Source organism: Aquila chrysaetos, chromosome 7 (assembly GCF_900496995.4).
Source record: "Aquila chrysaetos chrysaetos chromosome 7, bAquChr1.4, whole genome shotgun sequence".
NCBI lineage: Eukaryota > Metazoa > Chordata > Aves > Accipitriformes > Accipitridae > Aquila > Aquila chrysaetos.
In genome coordinates this window covers 3,674,941-3,686,220 of record NC_044010.1, presented here as the reverse complement: position 1 = coordinate 3,686,220, position 11,280 = coordinate 3,674,941, and the positions used below count along the sequence as shown (strand labels likewise).

The following is an 11,280-nucleotide window of genomic DNA, read 5'->3' as shown; positions in this document are numbered from 1 at the left end:
GAGGAGGAACAAGGATGAAGGAGAAACGCGGTCTGTGGGTCCTGGTCCTGGTGCAGCACAATCGTAGGCTGCTTTTGCCTGGATTGATGATGGAGAGGGCTGTCACCCTGGTATTGTTGTGTTGGCATGGCAAAGGTGGGAGGGAGGAGGCAGGGGATGGAGGGGAAGGGACTTGAAACTTCAGCTGCCCCTTTGTCTTTTCACCTCCTCTGGTTTATCTGGTGCCCTGTGGAATTTATGATCCTCCCCCCCGCAGAGGGCTGTTGTATTTCAAGTCACAGAGTGCCTTCCAGCCAGGTGATAGACCTCGTGTCGTTCGGCCAGCTAGCCTGCCCTTTAACAACCTCGAATGGCTTAATGAGCAATAACAATCTTTCTCCCAGCAACAGATTTGGGAAGACTGATTATCTCTGTTTTACAAGTGGGGAAACAGTGCCGATCCAGTCCAAGTCTCTGTGACGGAGCTGAGCGATGGATACAGCCCACGATTTCTCATACATTATTCTGAGGCTGCTAATGATCCCTTGTCCTTTCTCCCTCTCCACGTTCAGCTGGATATTTGCCCGACTTAGGGAGAATAAGGAAATTAACTCTTATCATTTGAAGGGGCAGAGAACACGTAAAGCAGAGGATAATGGGAGCGAGTCCAGCAGAAGTTAGCCAGAAAAATCCCATCTCAGCAGCAGTTGTTGTCATCTAGGCATTGCTTTTCAGGTAACCCAGGCGAAGGACCTTAGCAGTGTCAACCTTATCTGTTTCTCATCTCATTGCTATAGTGTGTTGCAAAGGGGACAAGAGGCATAGTTTGAGAGGACGTAGCCCCCGTGACATGGAATTGGAAAACCACAGCTTCCAGAGCAGGCCTGCCAGCGATGTTTTTTACAAGCAGAGCAGCCCCTCGGTGAAGTCCCAACACCAGCAAACATGAGGGGCAGCCCCCCACCCCATCACCCCGTGTCAGATCACTGATCAGGGTTCACCTTCCCCTCTCCTCCAGGCACGGTCACACAGGGGATGGGTCCCGGCAGCGCCGGGGCAGCCCTGACTCTTTTGGACCACCCTGCCTTTTTCTGATTAACAGGACACAGCTGAGAGGCATTGGGAATTACAGATAAGCCCCAGCACGGGGAGCATGTCTTCTGCCAGCCCTGTAACATGGTGGGAGAGGCAGATGAATGCAGAGGTGTGGATTTCACACCCTCTGTAGAAGGACTGAGGCATCCCCAGCTCCAGAGGAGGGAGGCGAGCCCTGAGCACTTGGGGACGTGGCAGGCTGACCAGAAGCCCTCTGAGGACGTGGGTAAGTGCCGATGCAGCCACCGGCGTGCTGGATGAAGCACTAGGTGCTGGGCTGCAAGGTATCACGTGTTGCTCCATGTCCCTCACCAGCTCAGCCAGGGGTGGAAGGACACACAGACCTGGGACAAGCAGGGTGCCTGGCAGGTATGGCTTTGTCTGAGCATTACCAGCCCGGCGTGCTTTGCCTGGGGACCTGGGGTGGCTTTGCTGCGCTGGTACAAAATGTAGCCGCACCAGTGCTGCTGAGAGCACTGGGGCATCACCCTGCAACCATCCCTTTCCCTGAGCAGCCTGAGGGCCCCATCAATCCTCCTCTCTGTCTAGGCATGTACAGTGCCTTCGGGCTGTAGTAGGTAGCTATAAGACTATTAACCTCTTCTTCCCCATCCCAAGAGGGAATCGCACAGATGCCGTTGTGCCAGGCAGAGCTCCCGTGCAGCTGAGACCCACACTGCTGGCTTGATAGCAGCAGCCTCCTCTCTATATAACCTGGCACTCCAGATGTGTCAGTCTTCCTCCTGGATGCTAAGTTTCAGGGGTCAAGCTGATACCTGTGAGAATCAGCTCTCTTGCCATCACTTTCCTACGTATGGTCTCTCAGATCCTCAAAGACAGGGACACATAAGCTGCAAACTTGTTGGGTTTGCATTTTGCTTTTTATATTCATAAAACGTGAAGGGCCTGTTCTTCAATAATCTCCAATGCTGCTGTACTGACATCCTCTCAGTGGGATTTGCAACAGGATAGCTGATGGACTACATGTTTCTTGGATCGATTTCAGCTTGCCTGCCTTGTGGCTCTGCTACGGCTTCTCTGGTTACCACACGTAGATGTGCTGAAACCCAGATCACTAACACACACCGGGTCTTCTGCTGCCCGCGCTTGCAGGAGAGCAAGAAGAAGAGCCAGCTGCAAAGGCTCCTCCAGCTCTGCCACCACAGAGGGGTCATGCAAGCCTCGGTGCTAAGACCTGCAACTCAATCCACGGGCACAACTTTTTTTGTAAATCAAGCCGAGTGTCCCAAGTTTCTAATTCTCCTGCATTATTAATGTTTTGGTCAGGAATTAATGTGGATCAGGCTCTGCTTATGGGCCTATGTGCTCATTTCAAGTGTAAGCTTATCCAGAGTTTGGAGATGGCTAAAGGCAGGATTTTGGCTCAGTCTTTCTTTTTTAAAAAAAGACCCTATGAAGTTATGACCCAGGGACAAGTATCCTTATAGATGGATGGGACCCATGTTTCACTTTTGTTTCTACTCCCTCACCAGGGAAATTGTTCACTTAGGGCCACAGGTAACTTTATGTTGGGGTCAGAATTCAGACTAAGTTTGCATTATATCGGGTTAAAGACTCGGAGACGTGAGCAAAAACTTTTAAGAGAAAGCAGAAAGCTGGGCAGAGGGCTCAGAAAACATGACCTTTGAGGAACATGTGATAGAGTCCAGCATGTTTTCCTCCTGACACAGCAACTGGGGAGAGACCAGAAAACCTGCCGTTTCGTAAAAGTTGCGATGTGTTATTCTCCATGTCCACAGAGGCGAAGCGGGCCTGGCTTGATTTACAGTAAGGATGATTTATGGTAGCATTGGGGAAATATTTTTCAAGTTTTTAAGGGTCGCTAGTCCTCCAATAAGTACCCATAGCCTCTGCTGCTGGGCTACAACCCATCAGTGCTTAAAAGTCTCCTCAGTTCAGGCAGGGTGGGGTAGGTATACTTGATCCTGTCCCAGAGCAATGGGTGGGTTAGATCAGCATGAGCTAATCAGTGAGGCAATCGGGTACAGCCCATGGCCTTTTTCCTTGGAAGAAGGCGGCTTTTGTGGGCCTGGGTGAGCAGAGCCAGAGATCTCCCCGCTGTACCACTGTAGGAGAAAGCGTGGGGGCACCTTGTATATAGGTGCATGGCCCAATGGGGAACTACAGGTTTTCATTTAGGATGTAGCTGGAGTTTCCTGGGCTCCATGGTGAATCCTCAGCAATTAGTACGTGGTGTTTTAGACTTAAGTATAGCTAGAAGCGGGGCAATGCCTGTGCAATGAAGCTTACAGCTTGATCTTCCTCATGGTTCAGCTCTAAACCTTACCCCTCGGATCAAACTTTTCTTTCTCTTTCAGACTTAGGGTAGAAATCTACTCTCACAGTCAGACTGGTGTAAAGGTCTAGTAAGAGTGAGTAACATCTCAGCCACACGGTACTAAGCACAGAATTAGGTGCAGTACTCGGATTACCTTTTTTATTACGCTACAATCTTCCTTCAAGGCATACCCTTTTATAGTGGCAATGACCCAGTTCATACTCATTAACTTGGGTGGGCTGACAACAAGGAGTTTGGCTTTCCTGCCCCAACCACATCAAACAAACACAAAAAAATCCTGCATCAACAGAGGCACAAGCACTACTTGCCAGCAGGAACCAGAGGTGTAACCTGCATCCACTTGCATGGCTGTTTTCCACCTCAGCCTGCTCTGACCATCACATTTGCTAATGGCCTTGCATCCACAAGAGACCTTTTGCAATCAATGCTCCTGAGCAGAGGAAATGAGGCTCCACATGGCACAACAGGAGAGTAGAAATTTAAAAAGTTAACAGTGTGAGGTTGAGCACCAGTTATGCCCATGTCCCTCTGCAGTCCTGAAGTCCTTCAGGTGAGGAAGGGGAGCTGACATCTTTCTACTGCCCTCCAGCTTGCCACAGCTGCCTCATGGCACCCTGCCTGGAGTTCCCATCTCTGATCACACACGGGTGCTTGTTGTGCTGTGATTATTTCTCACCACCTTAGAAAGTGATTTCAGGATTGCTCGATGGCCACGGATCACGAAGGCACCTGTTTTTTGCTACGGTGGACTTGGGAACCAGTGCCAGAATCTAGGCAGCTCCCAATACACTCCTGCCTGTGTTGGCAACACAGACAAAAAGTATTTCCAAAACTCAAATGCAGAGCAGACTCCCTCTCTGGAAGAGCAGTAAACAAATCTCCCTTCCTCTTTTACCCAAGCAATCCTTTTTTTTTTTTTTTCCCTTTTCTATTTTTTTTCTCCTACTTCGGAGGGGGTTGTGCCCTTTTATCACCCTGTCTGTTCTCTGTTGCCTGGGAGAGGCAGAAAACCCAACATGACAGATCTGTCTTTCTTAAGGTGGAAGCTCTCCCAAAAGCCTCAGCATATTCAATACCTCAGAGAACCACCCACCTCACTCATGCTAAAATCATTTCTTGAAAGATCGCGTGAAGCGGTCTGTTGCGCAACTCCCAGAACATCAAACAACCCCCTTATTTATAGTATATACACTTACAACAATAAACCTCCCTTCTGAACTGCATTGGCCAATATAGATTTAAAAGGCTTATTTCCTACTAAACAACATCTCCATTTGTTGTTTAAGCATTCAGTAATTTGGCTTGAGAGGAGCTGGTCTCATGACTTCCCGTAGAACTAGTTGATTAGGTTTGCAAAACCTTCTGTTTCCTCCACTGTTGTTCTCCGGGAGAAGATGGTACTGCTCCAATTTAGTAATGCCAGCTTCTTGCTCAATATGCTCAGCTTGCACCAGGAAGCCTGTGTTTTGAGTTTGGAAGTACACCTGGGAAATGTTGCCCCAAAAATGAAGGAAGAGGAAAAGGGTATTTCTTCAAGCTGTTAAGCAAGATTAAAAAAATCTGTAAAATGCAAGAGGCCCTTTCTGCAATAGCTGCAGCCTGTAAAGGCCAGCAGCAGAGCATCAGCTGCTTGCAAGCAGTCCCCTCCGTGCCCACTGCAGCTCCTTTGGTCAGCCAGCTGAAATAAGATGTTACTGCCAGTGCCCTGGGCACTAAGTCGGCCTCAGAAGACACATATTTCTCTTAGCTCCAAGCTGGTGGCCTTGGCCAAGGCTGAGATGAGGTCCCCTGTGATGGCCAAGAGAGCCAGGCTAGCTCAGGCTGGGTGGCAGGTCCTAGCCTGGTCCTGGTCCTGGTCCTGACGGATTAGCAGCACCCTGAGCCCAGGCAAGGATCACCGCAGCTGATCAGCTTGGGGTGCACTGAGCCCTCTGCCCCGCTCTCCAGTCCTGCTGGCCAGCATGGTGGTTTTGGCTTCCCCATCACCCAGTTTGTTCCAGCTCCAGACCCCTGTTATTTCAGCTAGAGAGCAGCTGACCCTCTCCACTTCCTCCTTGGTCTTTTCCATCTCTTCATTGCTGGCGACTTCCTCAGGGCAAGGAAATACTTTTCTTTTATGCGTTGGTACAATACTTAGGGAATGATTTGCATGCTTTTATGGGCGGTGCGTGCCCTTGCCTGGAGATGCAGGAAAAGAGGATTGCATGGGCGTGACGTGCATTAGCTCTTCAGAACATACCTCGGGGAGGCTGTCTGGTGAGTTTGGCAATGCCCTTGGAGAGGTTTGTGTGCACGCTGTGAGGGTAATAAGCTGCTAAGAACGAAGACAAGGCTGGTGGTGTTTGTTACTGGTGTCTTCCTACTCATCAGGGCATAAATAACAGAGAAAGCTCCCACTGTTTATGTAGGAACTGGAAGCAAGGCACAACATTCTCACCTGTCCACTGGGATAGACTGGAGATAACTCAGGTTGTTTTCCTCACTAGCTCTTTGCAATGTATATATATATATATATATATTTATACCTATTTACTTCAGCAAGGTCTTATTCTTGAAAATTCCAGAAGAGCTATCCCAGCAAACCTTCCTCGTTGGGAGTACCGCTTTTGCTGCCACAAGAGAGTTCTGTTGGTTTAGCTGATTACAATAAGTGAAACAAAAATGACTATATATTGGCAAAAAGACTTATAAGTGGATTAAACAGCATTTGCACTAAGGTTTTTGCCATTATGGAAATTTCAACTTCTCTACCAAAAAAAAAGGGTGGGGGAAAAAGAGATGTTCCTTAACAATATTGCTATTCTGGCACCAAAAAAATACTTTCATAGACCTGCCTTCAAATTAATTTTCCCAGGTATTCACTCAGCTCATGATTAGCCTCTCCCCACTAAACATTTTCAATGTAACTAGAGACTGGGCTTGAAACAGGCTAGCACATCCAGCAGTCCTCCTGAACACTCACATATGGGAACAAGATCTGAACTCTGACAGCCCTCAAACCAAAATAAAACCCTCAGGCTCTTTAGAACTGGGAAAATTCAGCTCTGGAAATGCTGGGTCTGGTGGTTTTTGCTTTTATCTGCAACAGAGGAATCTGCTGGATTTGAGCATTAGATCAGAACATCTTGAGGCTTAAGGGTGGATCTCAATTATGCAGGTCAGGTCTATCACTAACCATAATGGGCTCTCTGCATTGTTTCTGGAGGACGTGCCCGTGCAGACAATAGCTATGTGCTGGCAAGCCAATGTCTAAACATATCTAAACACTATATAATCGTTAAAAAGAAACCACGCTGGGGGACAGGGAGCTGGGCTGCTGTACTGCATGTACTTGGCAGATACCTGTGCACTGTACAAAGCAATGTCACCGGAGGAGGAGCAGAGCTCGTTCTCCTGGGACATGCTATTCCTCAGAGGTGCTTCCCTCCTTGTCTCTCTCCACTGTAATTGCCTCTTGGAGAGCCAGATGTTAACACTATAGCCCCAGGGAATGCTGCTTTTTTCAGCAGCCTGTGGGAAAGAACAAAGAGGGTGACAGGAGACACAGCAGTAGGCACCTCGCTCTTTATCGGGGGAAAAAGCAAGCTACAAGTCAGCAGATTTACCACAATTTCAGATGCTGTTAACCCAACATTGCGGTCCTGGTACGCGTATGTCTTGCATGAAAGTAAAGCTGCACTCGCCCAAAAGCAGCCAGTACCAGAAGGATGTTGAAAAGAACCATTAGTATCCTGGTGAAGAGCTGATATCCACCTAAGCAGAGGCTGGGCTTTCAGGTTTGCCTGGAACTGGGATCCCAAGCAGAATATGGGAAGATCTGAGGTCAGCCATGAACTTTCCAAGAAGCTCAGGCAAGACAAGTTTTGGTGCAATTCACTGCCCCTAACTTTAGCTTATTCAAAAGTTGCGGTCCCTGAACAGGGCCAAAGTTAGTGGAGAAACATGGGGTCTTCCAGAGTGACGCCTCACTCTAGGTTCAGTGGTGGATGTCAGTAGAATGAATTGCACTTTGGAGAGGTGTTCTTTAGTGAGTATAGAAACAACACAAATCCTACCCTTGCCCTTCTGTGTGTGTTTCTTTCTCCTGCCCTGTACAATGTAGATAATAGCACCATGAGGCTTTTAGTGTGGGACTACACTTGGAGATACAGTTTGCCAGCTGGGTAAATCCACAAGTGGCTAATGCAGTGCATCAAAGCCACTACGAGAGCACAAGCGAGCTCTCAGACGGGCGTACCATGCGCACCTCTTGTTACTTATGGCAAATGGACAGCATCCTTCCCTCTGCAGGCATTGCCTTGGGCAGCCAAGGGAACCGATGCATTGTAAAGCCACATCATCCTCCCCAGAAATAACTTGTTCCCGTGTACATGGTCTGTGCTCCTGCCGGCTGCCAGCTCGTACTTCAGACTTTTGCTAATTTGGTTAAACACAGGACCACTTTTTCTTAATCTGGGTATAATCCCTCAGACAGGGCCTATCACAGCCGCTGGCCAATGCGCAACTCTTTTATTTTCTAGGGCTGCCAGAAGCAGCACAGAGGGACCACCGAGGTGCCTTGCTGGTACGGGGGAGTGCCTGGGGCAGCCTGAAAGTTATAACTCAGAAGCACATCTGCACAGGTAATTCGGAGCAGCCTTTTGGCCATCTCAGAGCAGGGCTGTAAATCCCCTCAGCCTGCAGAGCCCCAGGGTAAGAGAAGGTGGAGGAAGAAATGGAGCAGCATCCTCCCCAGAGCTTCTTTCTCCTCGGCGGCTGGCTCTGCGCTGCCAACAAGGACCGTATGACTTGCACGCCTGGAGGAGACAACGTGGGTCCTTCCCTGGTTTGAGTCCGAGCCACCGCTGCTCTGCACTAACTTTTGGAAGGATGATGCGCTCCTTGCTGCTCTGGTCTGCACTCAGACCACGGCTATGCTCAGCATACAGTCGCGCAGGAGTGCTAGGCTGGCAGTGTCCAGACACAATCCTGTGGGTATGTCGTACGTCCGTGCCCATTCAAACCCTTTCTTTGCAACGCTTGCTGAAGCTGATTAAAGTACGAGAGCCTCCGTGTCCTCTGGTGTTTACACAGAGTAAGCAGCAATACAGACAACACTTGCTAGGACTTCAGTCTAATTTTCTGGGATCTAACAAACTTCATCCGCAGTAAAAGTAAACCTGCAGGTTTATGCAGGTTCTTTCTGAAACTGTAGGGGAACTACATCTTGTCCTTCCCGTTGCAGTAAGCAGCCATCCCCAGCTTATTTAAAAAATGAAGCAAACATATATGCATGCATTTGTGTGAAACTCTGCCGGAAAAATCTCTGGGCTAGCACTTGTCCTTGTGGACACCAGAAACCCGAAGTAATGCCAGTGAAGGAGAGGGGGTTAAGCTGCGCCCTTGTGACAAAGGACAGAATGGATTTCTAAGTATTTGCTTTTGAAGAGATGCTACACCTATCCACGGTGCAAAGGAACCCTTCTCAAGTTCTCAATTACCACTAGTCGAGGCTGCTTTTTAGGCTTTCTTGTTTGGGTTCTGAACACACAGACACAAAATTTTTAAAATGACATTTTTGTAAAAGCCAGCAACTTTGTCAACTATGCCTGTCATCTGAGTTCTCTCTCTCTCTCATCAATCCTCTTCTTGTAATTACTTTCCTTACTTTTTTCCATCAGGTATTATTACAGAGTGTTGATAAGCAGTTCTTTTCTTTTGCCCCAGAACAGTGATCAGTGCAAACTGGTTTTAAAATCCTTGAAGAGAAAGATGTTCTGCAAACAGAACTTGTTACTGAATCAAAATTGTGTTGCAGATAAGGAGGACTCATAAACTTAAAGCAAAAATCTCTAGCTGGTCAGTGCTTTGCTTGCTCATGCCTATTTGAGTTGCTCTGGGCAGTAAACACTCTGGGAATACAATGCATCCTTGGGCTATAGCCCATCTGCATAGAACAATTTTGCTGCTGAATGTGCATTTCTTACTAAGGGTAACTGCTCATCTCAAGGCTATAATGATACTGATGCACTCACGCCATGAACTGCAACCCACTGTTCTGGCAGTTCTCTTGTTTTATTTCCCCACCGCAAGAGCTGGAGTGAATTGTATTTGTTGGTGAAGCTTATTTTTGCTGGCTTTCCCTCTCAGGCAGTGGAGGATTTTATGGAGCTATCTTGTCTGTTTCGAAACCCTTTTTTTAATCATCTTTTTTCCCAGCAGTTACATTGTCCTGAAATAGCCCCATAAATAAACACCAATCATGTGTATGTGCTTCACATTTCCCAGGGTACAACACTCCTCCTACAAACACAGTTTAGGAGAACTACTAGGCTGGCTGGCTGCAGCTGGTGTAGGTGACATCCTTGCTCTTTCCTAGACTTCTTGTGCATCTCAGCGAAGATGACAAGCAGCTTCTCTGCACATAAACTCCAGGAGTCAGGAGTACTCCTGAGCATCAGGGATTAGGACCATATTCAGACTGTCCCAAATCCAGACTGGGGTGTTTCCTAGCCCCTTCCCCAGCTCTGTCACTTCTGCAGGACCCCAGGGACATCCTACGTGAGGTCCTACCTCCATGCCTCAGGGCTACAAGAGCATTTCCTTATACTAATTCCAGGTGGGCAGGATGCTTTTCCTAACAGCTATGAAGTACTTGGCCATTATAAGCTATGGGACCCGTGTAGGAACTATACTCAATTACCAGCAAGTCTGGGGGCTCTTGGCTCCCATGCTGTGGTGGCAATGCCAGTTTACAGCAATGCTCCCTTGTGCTGGAACTGCTGTTTGTGCAGACCTGATGTGAGAGCAGATCCCTGAATAAAAGTCTCCAAGGAAAAAAAAAAAAGGGGGGGGGGGGATGCTTTCTGCATGTTTGCTTTAAGTGGGATCGGTTCTCCAACCTGTTTCACAGTGTTTGTCCACAGCACTTGGGCCAACACAGCTGCTGGGAGAGATGGGAAGTGCCAGGGCAGCAGAAGAAAGGGACAGGGGATTATGGTAGTGAGGCAAAGCTTTTGCCCTGCTAGTGCTGACAGATGTTTTGGGACATCCAGGCATGGCCCCAGATTCCTGAATGATGAGATTACCCTCCCTCTTTCTTAGTGAGACATCCTTTGAATGTCCCTGGGGGATATACCTTCTTTCATTTTGGTTTCCTCCTTACCACGCGCTGCTTTTTAGACAATTACATAGAGGTACTACTAAAAGCCGGCTCTGTAGCACTTGCCTTATCACAATACCTGGTTTTGTAGCTTTTTGCAAAAATCTTCATGGGGGCTGGATTATCCCCAAAGTGAACCTGCACAATGACTGACTCCATTTCAGCACCCAATACTTTCAACCTTTTCTCTATAATCCTAAGGCTGTATAGAAGAATTTCCCTGGTTCAGGGGGAAAAACCCCACCAAATCAGTACCCCTTCTAACCAACAACTAGCTCCTTCCCAAAGCTCGAGCACTCCCATGCCAGTTTGATAACTACCAGCTGAAAAATTTGTCTGGTGGAAGACCCAGAGTGAGAGTCTGGGCCTTGAGAACAGAGTCCTAATCCATAACCTATTACTGTGCGCAGCACTTGCCAAGAGAGCCCACATAGTGAGGTAAGGTTGCACCATGCTCTCTCTCCTTCCTTTAATAAAAAGTGCCTGCTCTAATGAGAAGCAAGTCCCTGATTCAGCAAAGCACTTAAGTGTTTTGATGAACCAGGGCCAGACTCAACATCTTGTGCAGAACTCAGTTGTCTAGCGAACAGTATCAAATATTTTATTGATGGATGCAGACTTAAGTGAAAATTAAAGACATGGCTATTTAAGGCCATAGGTGCCCAAATTCATATTGTTCATTTTTTATTGTATTAAAGTAATCATTTGTACGGGAACAGAAGCAGCCACCTCCAGAAAATCCATC

The 11,280-nt window shown here is 47.9% G+C and overlaps 1 long non-coding RNA gene across 1 annotated transcript; it reads left to right on the top strand.

Moving 5' to 3' along the window:
- The first annotated feature begins 611 nt into the window (after positions 1-611).
- Positions 612-8,644, top strand: LOC115344060. Its single transcript, XR_003924396.2, has 3 exons — positions 612-714; positions 1,082-1,300; positions 7,915-8,644. It is a non-coding gene; the product is annotated as an uncharacterized LOC115344060 (long non-coding RNA).
- The last annotated feature ends 2,636 nt before the right edge of the window (positions 8,645-11,280 follow it).